The sequence below is a fragment of the Solanum lycopersicum genome, chromosome 8, assembly GCF_036512215.1.
Source record: "Solanum lycopersicum chromosome 8, SLM_r2.1".
Classification (NCBI taxonomy): Eukaryota; Viridiplantae; Streptophyta; class Magnoliopsida; order Solanales; family Solanaceae; genus Solanum; species Solanum lycopersicum.
The window spans coordinates 56,517,156-56,530,873 of record NC_090807.1 but is presented as its reverse complement, the minus strand read 5'-3'; the positions used below and the strand labels follow the sequence as shown (position 1 = coordinate 56,530,873).

Below are 13,718 nucleotides of genomic sequence, written 5' to 3'. Positions count from 1 at the left end.
GATAGAATTCGGGGGTCATTGGGATAACTTCTTACCCTTAGCGGAGTTTTCGTACAATAATAGCTATCGCTCAAGTATTGATACGGCTCTTTTCGAAGCATTGTATGGGAGGAGATGTAGGTCTCCCATTGGTTGGTTTAATGCATTTGAGGTTAGACCTTGGGGCACTGATCTTTTGAGGGATTCAATAGAGAAGGTGAAATCTATTCAAGAAAAGCTTTTAGCGTCTCAAAGCAGGTAAAAGGAATATGCAGATCAAAAGGTTAGAGACTTGGAGTTCATGGAGGGTGAGCAAGTCTTGCTGAAGGTTTCGCCCATGAAAGGAGTGATGCGGTTTGGAAAAAGAGGTAAGCTAAGCCCAGGGTATATTGGACCATTTGAAGTACTTAAGCGAGTAGGGGAGGTGGCTTATGAATTAGCCTTGCCCCCAGGACTGTCAGGAGTACATCCGGTATTTCATGTGTCTATGTTGAAAAGATACCATGGGGATGGAAACTACATTATTCAATGGGATTCAGTTCTGCTTGATGAGAATTTGACTTATGAGGAGGAGCCTGTTGCCATTCTAGATAGAGAAAGTCGCAAGTTGAGATCAAGGGAGATTGCATCCATCAAAGTTCAATGGAAGAATCGACCCGTTAAAGAGTCCACTTGGGAGAAGGAGGCCGATATGCAAGAAAGATACCCACACCTGTTTACAGATTCAGGTACCCTTTTTTGCCCTTGTTTTTCTTCTTGTGATCGTTCGGGGACGAACAATGGGTAAATTCGTATCTATTGTAACGACATGTTAGTCGTTTTGAGCAGTAGAGTTTATTTCTGGTAATTACAGTCTGAGTCGACATATCCCACGATGGACCGTCATGGGCACGACGGACCGTCGAGGGTGTGTCGTTCCAAAACACTTAGAATTCTAAAAAATTGGGTACTCACAACAACTCTCTGAACTTCGCGACAACATGGCAGGACGGACCGTCGTAGGCACGACGGACCGACACAGGCCCTTTAGTAAAAGTGAGTCTCTGAACTCTGTGACGACTCAGCAGGACGTACCGTCGCAGGCACGACGGGCCGTCACAGGCTGCGTGACCCTGACTGGGTCGGAATTCTGTTGAATATTTTATGGGGCGTTTTGGACTGTTCCTACTTATAACTATAAAGTTAGTGGTTTAATGTTAATAATTTAATTACTTGGGGGTTAAAAGAGAGAACCTTGAAACAAGTAGTGGGGTATTTTATCATCTTTTATACTTAATTATATGTTAAATAGGGTAAAAGACAAGAGAGTTTGAATGAGAAAAAGAGAAAGAACAGAAAGTAAAGAGAGAAACGATCGAGAGGAGAGGAGAACGCAAGGAAAGCAAAGGTTTGGGAAAGTAGATTTCTTGATCACGAATTCTTCGGTGGAGGTAGGTTATGGTTTTATGTTATTTCATAGTAAACTCTTAATAGCGAATGATATGTATTGGGTAGTAATGTAAAGTCTCCTATATTGCTTAATTGTGTGTATGTATGATATGATTACATAATTGTGATGAATTAGCATGATGAGGCTGTTGAATCTTAAACCCTAAAATCTTTTTGTTAATAATGATGCCTTGGTATAAAAGAAGGCTTGATGAACTAAAAGATTGAGAATAGTAGATGGATCGGGTGTCACGTTCCGGCACCAGGATAGTATATGGATCGGGTGTCACGTTCCGACACCAGGATAGTATATGGATCGGGTGTCACGTTCCGGCACCAGGATAGTATATGGATCAGAGTGTCACGTTCCGACACCAGGATAGTAATGGATCGGGTGTCACGTTCCGACACCAGGATAATATATGGATCGGGTGTCACGTTCCGGCACCAAGATAGTATATGGATCGGAGTGTCACGTTCCGACACCAGGATAGTAATGGATCGGGTGTCACGTTCCGACACCAGGATAGTATACGGATCGGAGTGTCACGTTCTGACACCAGGATAGTATATAGATCGGAGTGTCACGTTCCGACACCAGGATAGTAGATGGATCGGAGTGTCACGTTCCGACACTAGGATTAGTAAAGAAAATGAATCTTGAAATATGTTAATATACTCAATCTAAAGAACTTGTTTCCCAAAAAGAGTATGATGTGGAGGCTTGAGTCCTCGTAGATGTGTTTGGTGATGTTGCAAATGATTCTTATACTTGTTGCTATCACCTGTTAAGAATATTAGTTGTTTTTATGTTATTATCTGAAATATACACTGCTTTCTATTTTGAGTTGGCCGATGATACCTACTCAGTACTCGTGTTTTGTACTGACCCCTACTTGTAATTGTTTTTCTTTGTTATTTGTGGAGTGCAGCAAACGTGCCATTGTCTTCAACTCAACCGCAACTCTAGCCAGTCTTCATCACGTCGGATCTCAGGGTGAGCTAATGCTTCTAGCTTGGACTGGATCTTCTTCTTCATGTCTTGATGCCTTGAAGTTCCGGCATGGACTAGCTGTTTATTATTTTAGCTTCCTAGATATTCTTAGATTTAGTATTTTGAGGATAGATGTTCTTGTGATGATGACTTCCAGATTTTGGGGATAATGATAAGTTTTGAGTTTTAGAAGTTAATTATTGATTTCATTAATGAGTTTTAAGTCTTCCGCATTATATTATGTTTGAAAACGTTGGGGTTAGATTGGTTGGTTCGCTCACATAGGGGGATAAGTGTAGGTGCCACTCACGGCTCGTTTTGGGTCGTGACATTTTTTTTCAAAATAATTAGAGTTTTCTTTTTTTTAAAAAAACTTTTAAAATTTATGGTCTAAAATAAGTTATAAATATTTGCTTGAATCATTATATGAACAACTAACATAATTCTATAAGTAATAAACAGCAAATTTAATATGAAAATAAGAGTTAAGACCATAAAATCTAATTCAAAAAGATGATAACTTAGGTACCACCTTAATATGCTTGTTGAAAAAAGAATAAATTAATGTGAATGTTAACACAAAAATGTAAGAAGGTAAACAATACTTTCTTGATTTCTTCTTTCTAACAAAAATATATAAACAAAGTTACTGAATAATTTTAGAAACATCTTTCTATATATATGAAGTGAATAATGATCAAGGGTATAATAAAATTTCACGCTAACAAAAATCTACCAAGAATGGTAACAAGAAAATTAAATATTTCTAGAAACATCTTTAGTTATTGTTACTACTATTAACTTTTTTTGTTATTACTTCATTTTCTTTATTTTCTTTTTCTTTTCTTTTTTATTATGAATTAATTATTTTCACCTTTATTTATTCTCTCGATGATTTTCAAATAAATAGAAAAATAATATCATTAAACTAATTATTTAATTCAAATGTATTGTTTGACACGATGTTAAAATAATCACCAGAGCATGTAACATTTTATTATTATTTCTTATCATGTTTATTTGAAAATGTCATAATAATTTTTCTTTTTGAAAACTAATTAAATTTTATCGTAAATATATATAATATTGTAATATTGAGCCCGAAAAAAGGTCTTTCATTATATTAGTCCCGTATCATGAGCCTTAAATTTTATATATATATATATATATATATATATATATATATATAAATTTTTTTCTATAAAAAAAACTACAAGTATTTTTTTTGATAAAAACTTGAGCCCCCCTAAGATTACAGCCTAAGACATATGTCTTATTTTTTACCCAGTCGCCCCTGCATCGACGCATTAAAAAAATTATATCGACCCTAATTTCTAATAACTCAATACTGTCACACATTAATGTGGCAGTGTTGCGTCCCTACATAAAAATGATTTGGAACTTGTGAATCATTACTTAGATTTGTATAATTGCATTAATATGCTCTCCAATGATTAATTGTATTAGTTATTATGTTTGAATAACTTTAAACTACACATTTAAATAAACTTTAAAATAAAATAAAAAAATATTTTTATAGAGGCAGTGAAAAATCAAACACTTTAGACATAATAGACGTTAACACATTACAGAAATCACAAAAATCATATATGCCAACCTTAGTTAATAGCAAAGTCCCAAGAAAATTATGCATTAATATTGTAGTCTTATACCCCCTATGTGAACTTATTGTTAAGATAGTTGTATCTAATTCAACATATTTTAGTTATTGTTTCTGTTAGTTTGTTAGTCAACTATTTTGTTGAGTTAGTTTGCTTAGACTAGATACAACACCATTAGCATTGTATATAAATACAACTGATCTTTTCAATGAGATGTATTTTTTTTCATTTTCTCAAATTGATTCACATTATGAGATATGTTCCTATGGAGGTTACATTGATGGTGGAGTCCTAATTTTAATATGGTATCAGAGCATAGGTAAGATTCACCGGGGATTTCACATTCACCTGCCTCTATGATAACAAAAATTTCAAATCTATTTTTCTCCTTCTCCGTGGTTTTTGTTGCCATTGTTGCATTCCATTGTTGTTAGGTTAGTTTTCATTTTCTTCGATTCTCATGGCGATCGATGATTCAACACCGACTACTGCTACCAATGCCACAACAGGAGGTCCTAATTGGATTGATTCAAATAGCCACTATACTTGCATCCTTCTGATAATCCCGGCACATCACTCGTTCCTATTCCATTCGAAGGAGTGTACTTCGATCACTTTCAGCAAAGAACAAATTAGGTTTTGTTAATGGCGATTGTAAGAGACCTGAAGCTAATTCCATCCAATTCGACAGTGGAATGATGTGATGACATGGTTACATCGTGGATTCTCAATTCTCTGTCCAAGGAGATTTCGGGTAGTGTAGAGTATGTTAATGATTCAATGGAACTCTAGAAGGATCTTGAAGATCTATATGATCAAACGAATGGGGTGAAATTATACCAGATCAGAAAGAAATCAACTCTTTGAATTAAGGTACTCTTGACATCACTACGTATTACACTAAGATGTAGAAGTTGTGGCTGGAGCTAAACAACCTCTGCATTAAGATTCATTATACTTGTGTTTGTTTGTTTTGAGCTAAAGAAAATATGCACAAGGCTGAGCAAGATCATAGGTTGATACAGTTCCTAATGGGGTTGAATGAGGTTTACACTGTAGTAAGAGGGAATATCCTTATGTTGAATCACTTACCTACAATCGCTCAAGCTTTTCCAATCCCGATTCAATAGGAAAAGCAACGAGAATTCAAACCACATAATGTGATGAATATGGACTCTACCTCTCTCAATGCTAGCAGCTCAGGATCCAGAAATTTCACTAGAGGATCCACAATTAATACAAGACGTACATCTACAGGAAACTATGTGAACAAATCTCAATTGTTTTGTGATTTCTGCAAAATAACAAGACACATAGCCAAGACTTGTTATAAACTACATGGATAACCTCAAGGTACTCAGAGTGAACACAACAAGCAGACTCCACCATCACAACATCAAAAAAATCCCAATTCTAATAGGAACACGCAGGCATATAACTCTAATTAAAACTCTGGAAAAAGAGTTGCGGGGAATGTCCATAGTTCGTCATTTGACTCAATGTTTAGTTCCGAGAATAATCAGATGCAGGTGACTGTGTGAATTTGTCAAGGGAGCAATACCACACCACAATGACAATGCTACACCATTTCCAAGTGAACAATGCTGGAGCAATTGCAGACATGCCTGATTTGAGTAATGGCTCTTTGAACTTTGCAGGTAATGTAGTATGTACATCCTCTATTGATTTCGGTAAATTTTCTTGCAAACATTTTAAATCAAAATCTGACTTATGGATCTTAGATTCAGAGGCATCGAACCATATGAGCTTTCACAAATCCTTTTTGATAAACATTAGACCTTTACCATATCCTATCTTGATAAGCCTACCAAATGGATACAAAGTAAAAGTAACTGAGATAGGGGATGTAACACTTAGACCTACGATCATATTGTATAATGTATTGTATGTGTCATCTTTCAAATTCAATCTAATATCTATAAATGCCCTTACTGTTCCCCACTAAAGGGCATTGTGACATTCACTACTACTGCTTGTCTATTGCAGGCCTCTTCAACGAAGAGGCCACAGGAGATTGGTAAGTGCAGGGATGACTTGTACTTCTTGTGTTCAAGATGCATGATAAATAGCAATCCTAAGAGAACTATTGATGCTTCTTGTTTTCCAGTTCTAATCATGTACTTGAAAATCCTATTTCTTTTTCTCATTCATGTTTTTTACATTCACATGTATCTAGTTCCAATTCATATAATAAAAATGAGCACACTGTTTTGAATTCAATTTTGATTCCAAAGGATAATAAATATTTATTGTGGCACAATAGGCTTGGTCATTTACCTTTTGCGAAAATGAGAACCATACAGTCTATACCTACAACCTTTAAAACCAAACAACTATTTCTATGTCCAGGATGTCCTATGTCTAGGTACAACAGACTATTCTTCCACAAAAGCACTACTCAATTCACTAAATTGTTTGAACTCTTACATGTGGATCTTCGGGGACCTTACCACACTCCCACTCATGATAACCAAAAGTATTTCATTACCATAGTGGATGACTAGAGCAGATCCACATGGACACATTTTTTAAGCTGCAAGAGTAATGCTCTTCAAGTAATCAAAACTTTCATTTCCATAGTTGAAACACACATTGACTCATCCTAAAAACCATTAGGTCAGACAGTGGCTTAGAATTCATAAATAATGAAGTCACTCTTTATTTTCAATCCAAAGGCATAATTCATCAAGGGTCCTGCCCATATACACAACAACAAAATGGTGTAGTTGAAAGAAAACACAAGTATTTACTAGAAACAACCAGAGCCTTGTTGTTTCAGTCTCTCTTACCACAGAAATATTGGGGAAAATGCATCTTGACAGTCACTTACATAATAAATAGACTACCTTCTACTTACTAACATGGAAAATGTCTTTTTGAGGTCCTATATCAAAGAAAGCCCCAATATTCAGCATTAAAAAGTTTTTGATGTCTTTGTTATTCCACCATTCCAAAAGTTCATAGGGACAAATTTGAACCTAGAACAACACCTCATATTTTTTACGGGTACCCATTTGGAACAAAAGGATAAAAAGTATTGAGCCTAGCTACAAGAAAGGTGCATCTTTTGATTATGTTTTAAAATCCTTGCAGTGCATTCTTTCTAATTCTCCTAGTTCTATCAACTTTTGTCTTGACTATGATGACACACTTATGATTGTACCACATTCAAATGGTCATGAAAGTATAAGTGTTACAAATACTAGATCACCTGTCACTACTCCCATAATTAACCTGTTGATGAACCTGTTACTCAGAGAAAATCAAGTAGACCTCATAAAGCACCTGCATACCTGAATGATTATCATTGTCTTAATATTGTACATAACCAACACACTTCTTCCTGTCTCTACATGCCTTGTTTTCTAAAACCACCATATCACTCCTGATGTTTTATATCCTGATAGTCAAGTTTTGTTACAAAATGTGTGTCATGATAATGAACCAATGACCTATGAAGAAGCAGCTATCAATCTTGCATGGCAAGCAGCCATGACTCAAGAGTTTGAATCCCTACATGCAAATCACACTTGGGATTTATTACCACTCCCAATAGATAAGAAAGTCATTGGTTGTAAATGCGTATACAAGGTAAAACACAAGACAGATGGGAGTATTGAGAGATCCAAATCTAGGTTGGTTGTCAAGGGTTATACTCAACAGATAGGGATAGATTATGTGGAAAAACCAGTTGTGAAGATGACAACAGTGAGATCATTGATTGTCGTTCCTGTGAAGAGAGGTTGGAGTATTTCTCAACTTGATGTCAACAATGCATTTTTCCATGGAGACTTGCATGAGGAGGTTTACATGGAGGCACCCCTCGGTTTGTTAGTTGATACATTAGGCCTAATATGCAGGCTGAATAAATCACTATATGGGCTTAAACAAGCCAGCAGACAGTGGTATGAAAAAATGATTGTTGCCTTGTATTCTAGAGGTTATACACATTCAGTCAATGATTATTCCTTGTTCTAAAAAAATCTCACAACTCAACTGTGTTTGTAGTTGTTTATGTGGATGATGTTCTACTTACAGGTACTGACTCTACAGAGATAGAATCATTCAAAAGTTTCTTGCATGACAAATTCAAAATCAAGGATTTAGGGAAGTTGCATTACTTCTTAGGTCTTGAGATTTTATACAAAAATGATGGGATTTTGATTTCACAAAGAAAATTTGTATTAGATCTTTTAAAAGAGTTTGATTGCCTAACTTGTCACATCTCTTATTCTCCACTTATCCTACTGTAAAGTTGAAAGCCAAGGAAGGAACAATTTTATCAGACTACTTTTTATAGAAAATTGGTGGGGAAGCTGAATTTTCTTACTAATACATGGTTGGATATATCCTATGCAGTCCAGCACTTCAGTCAGTTTCTACAGGATCCCAGAGAACCTCATTTACATGCATCATTTCATTTGCTGAGATACATAAAAAAGGATCCCACACTTGGAATTTTCATGTCTAATAGTCATGACTGCACAGTAAGGGCATTCGGTGACTCTGATTCGGCAGCATGTCCTGACTCTCGAAAATCAGTTTCAGGGTACATTGTGCTGCTGGGAAACACTCTTATTAGCTGGATATCCAAGAAACAAGAGATTGTGTCATTATCCTCAGCTGAAGTTGAGTACAAGTCTTTGAGAAAGGTTGTTGGAGAACTGGTTTGGTTGAATAGACTTTTTAAGGAGCTAGTAGTGCCAACCTCTACATCCTATGCAGTATTTTGTGATAGTCAGTCAGTCATTCACATTGACAGGGATCCTGTGTTCCATGAAAGAACTAAACACATAGAAGTTTACTGTCATTTTGTAAGGAACAAGATCCATGATGGCCTTATGACCTTACACCATGCCTTTACCTCGAACCAGCTTTTAGATATTTTGACTAAACCGTTGACAGGAATTAAATATTCAGCCATACTTGACAAGTTGAATGTAAGAAGCAAACTTCCAACTTGAGAGGGGGTGTTAAGATAGTTGTTATCTAATTAGATGCTGAGTCAGCATATTTTAGTTATTGTTTCTGTTATTTTGTTAGTTTACTAATTTGTTGAGTTGATTAGCTTAGACTAGATACAACATCTTTTCAATGAGATGTACTTTTTCATTTTCTCAAATTGATTCACATTATGAGATATGCTCCTATGGAGCTTACATCAATAGTGGAGTCCTGATTATAGTACTTATCTATAAAGAAAAGGAAAAAGAATTGAGGGACATTGGATGTGGTTTTTCTATTTTGGAGTTAAAATTCAAATATGAAGTCGAGACTGGAAAATACCACTATGACATGTGTATATAACAATCTATGATATGTATATCACAAAAGGATATACATAATATATAATAGATACAAGGAAAATATATACATAGAGATAGATGCAAGATATATTCAACTTTTGCAACAATTTTGTAACACACTTAGACTTACAACAAATAAGCTCAAAATTTAGTAAAAGTTTCACACAAAGATTTTGTAACACACTTCGACTTACAACAATTTTTGAATTTCTTTGATAACAATAAGTTTATTTTTCTTTTTCCTAAGATCAATAAGTTTTTTTTTCCTTACAACATTGGACAAGTTGAAATTGCTAAAGAACGTGCATGTAGAAGCAAATACAATGTATTTAAAGGTAACTTGGATAAGATATATAATTATTAAAACTATTGATACCTTAAGTAATTAACTCATACATTGATGTGTTTTATGAAAGTTTCTCGTTCTAAATTTTATATCTCTTCTTTTTACAACATTAGACTACCTAAAATTGTTAACGAAGTCTTGAAAATAATTACAATTTATGTTGCTAGAGTAATTGTCATTGGATTTAATGCCTCTATAGACTTTAAGGCCATGCACAAGGAGTTCTCATTGTTTCTAAAAATACATATTTAACAACAATTAAGTTAATATCATTAATTAATGGCCACTAAAAGATAGATTTTATTGTAGTGTAAGAAAATTATATACTCAATAATATAGTATTATAACATTCAATAATTAAAACATGAGCAATGAAAAATATGTGACCTAAATTCATCTTATGACAAGAACTTTGATAAATCTTCTAGACATTTTCTTAAACAAGTTCAAGATTGTTTAATAGTAAAGTCAATTCTTGGAACACAACTAGAACTTCTTGAAATTTTGGACATTGTATGATACTTGATTTTCTCCTTATTTTCATGACTTCTCCTTGCAATGTTTCTCATAGACATTGTGAAAGATAGTTTTGGGTTGAGTCTTGTTGAACTATTAAATTCTTGACAAAACTTTGTATGTGAATTCATAGCTTCTTCAATTGATCCTCTTTTTATAAGTCCTTCTTTTACAGCCTCAGAACAAAGACCACACACCCATTTCCCTGAATAAGAATCTTTGATTGTTTTTATGTAATCTTGTGTGCAATCCTCTCTAAGGCCACAACATTCACATTCTGCTTGTGTAACTTCATCAATATTTGGGCAAATATTGTCTAAGTCTTTGCCAATTTTGTTTATTTCAACTGATACATCTGATACCACCTTCCTTAATACTTGTCCACTCTAAATAACAAAGCAAGCATTTCAATTCATTAGTTCACATGGCAAAAAAAAACTAGGTTTAACCAAGAAATAAACATGATATAAAATATTTTAGGCTAGAAATATAGGTCAAACTACTCTGATGTACTTTTTCATGTTTGATTGGTCAATTTTAAAAAAAATATATTTCTTAAAATGAGAATAATGATTTTTCTAGTGGAAGCATCGAAAACAAGTCCTCGATAAATCCGATCCCACCCAAACCACTCATAGCTAGCTCTCATCTTCGCCACTTCACACTTCTACTTGTTTATATAAACAATAAATACTTTTGAACTAATATTTTCTACTTATTACTTAACAATCACTACTAAAAATTACTATTTTTCCCACTACAAATTTTTAACCGTTATTCCTAAAAATATTTTGATTGAATGGTATAAGAAAAATTGATAACTATTCATATGGAAAAATTAGTAAGCTTTTTCACTATTTCAATGAGATTGGTCTTCCACCATGTTATTTTCCAATGAACTGGTTCGGTGGGAAATGTGCGGAAAATCATGTTCTATAGCACAAATTTCTCACTGATTATAATGGAAAAAATCTTTATTTTTAGTAGTGAAACACCAAAAAATAAATAAGAAAACCACATATTATCAAAAAAAAAAAAAAAGATCATCCAAACCAAAAACACCCATAATTCAGCAAGAATTTCTACGAGAATATATGAATAAATTACGTGTAGTGATACATCAAAATGGTTTAAAACTATACATATAGTGACTAATGAGTGAACATCAAAATGTATAAATTAAAAAGAATATGTGACTCTATATTGATCTAAACACTAAAGAAACATAACATGTCTAAATGTGTGTGTGTGAGAATGAAATCAAACTCTAACTATATATTACCATGATATATAGGCAAGTTTGTTCTTCCAAAGTAATGAAAATACTACTACAATTTTCCTATGTATAAAGAAAGAAGGATCTTTTGCTTATCAATCACCTCTCAAATGCTATATATATAGGTTTCACTGACTTGAAGATGATAAATTAAGGATCCAAAAAGGTAGATAAATCTTAGAAAAAGAACAAGTGAACATATGAGTTGATAGGTACTTGTCAATGGATTTTAGAAACTTTCTTGTTCATCAGTGGATAGGTACTTCCTAATTAATTTTTGAAACTATATTTCTCATGCTAAGGGTGACTATCTTTACAGATAAGAAAAAGGAAAAGAAAACATTTTAAAATATTACTCTTAATTTGTTTTAATTTATTTGTCTTATTTTTCCTTTTTTATTTCAAAAAAAAATGTATGTTTTCTAATTTGACTGCTCTTTAATTTCAATATTTAGATGACATGTTTAAGACTATAAGAATATAGATGTTTTTGTATGTTAATGAAGGGCTTTCCCTCCTTTCCGCCCGACTCTTTGGTATTAAAACTGATGGTTTTACGAATGAGTCATTGTCCTTCTCCGACCTTGACTGCTCAACCTGCGCAAACAGTTAATGGGTTCCACTTATTGATAGGGTCTATGGTCGGTCTGAGACCTCTGGATGCTGAAGGCGTCCTAGGGGTGATCTCGTAATTATTCCGAAGATTATTTTCCATGACCTAATACGAAACATCGTTTAATCGAGGTAGTATGATAAATACACATGTTAATTATTGTTTTCTTAATGGATGTGTCAATTTCAAATATGTCAAATAAAAATAAATGGAGACAATACATATATTCTAAATTAGCTTAGAATTATAAAATTTAAAATTTGTTTTATATTCTTGAATTTAGTGTCTAGTCAAATTAAAACACACCAATTAAAAATTAAGAAAGTAATACTTTTATTTTTAAACAAAAAATCTTTTAAGTTCACTTGCCATGCATTAATGAGATATTTGTTCCACTAGGCCTTTTGTGTTGCAAGTTGCAACAGAGAGTTATATATTTCCATAGCATGCAAAAAAAAAAAAGGTAGTGAAGTTAGCATGTGACTTACCAGAAATTTGAGAGTAAAAAAATCAGTTAATTAGTTTATCAAATTTATGGAATTTTATGAAATTGGATAGACTCGTGAGAGAGTTGATTGAACATGTCATTGTATAATTAATTTATGAAAGTGTGTGCATGAATGTCTGTATTTTGGGTGAAGGGATTAACATGAATGTCATGTGAATTCTTGTATCAAAAGCATAGTCTAGCCAAAGAAGCTAAGAATCTAGCCAATAAAGATAGCTGCTGAATTATCAGCCTTGCAACAAGAAGATCTACCACGAGAGACAAATATCTCTTTATCAATTGAAATTACTTTGAATTTACGTGATACTATTTGATTGAATTTTGAATTTTTTAAAAAAATTAGAATTGATGATTTAAAATAAATGGACATGAATTACGAGTATTTGTTGCGGCCATATGCACACGCAACTACACTATCGTCAAGTATTGAAATGAGTAAAAATTGGATGTTGAACCCACGTGGACTTGTGATTAATTATCAATTAAATTAAATCAATGACCTACCCTTTTGGATTGAGTTAGAATCAAATACTATATGTTCACTCGATATAAGAGTTATATTCATCCTTATTTGAGATCTCAGTTCATGCTTCAGTTGGACTTTTGAGCGTGAATGAGAGTGTTATAATAGGTTTAAGTCCTATAATAATTGAAAAATGAAATGATAGTCTTCTTATATGGAATCGAGCTATCCCATTCCTGAACTAGCTTTTCAAAGTTTCTTTTTTAATTTTATAGAGAACATTCCCAAGGTAGGAGAGGGTAGAGAAGAAATTGTTGGAAATAGTTTGTGTAGGTGTTGCAAGGACGGTGGTTGTAATCTATATGATAATTGGCTAAAATTTAATGAAAGAGATTGAAAAAAACTATTGTGCAAAGTATATGGTGATTTTTAACTCCTTTGATCAAAGAATTTTTTCACATAATTTCTTTTTTTAAAATGATTTAATATCCTCATTTTACATATAACATTGTTCCTTAAAAGAATTTGATTCTTGGAGAATATTTTACTATTTAATTTGATCTTTTATTAATATTTCCAATATTTATTAAAAATGTTAATATTTTACTTTGTTATTCTTTTGAAATACATTAATTAATAACAAAAA

General features: G+C 33.3%; 1 long non-coding RNA gene across 1 annotated transcript; it reads right to left on the bottom strand.

Moving 5' to 3' along the window:
• Window positions 1-9,994: 9,994 nt before the first annotated feature.
• LOC138337670 (uncharacterized) lies at window positions 9,995-11,609 on the bottom strand. The gene is made up of 2 exons (XR_011211066.1): window positions 11,495-11,609; window positions 9,995-10,598 (listed from the first exon to the last, which is right to left on the bottom strand). It is a non-coding gene; the product is annotated as an uncharacterized lncRNA (long non-coding RNA).
• Between the last annotated feature and the right edge of the window lie 2,109 nt (window positions 11,610-13,718).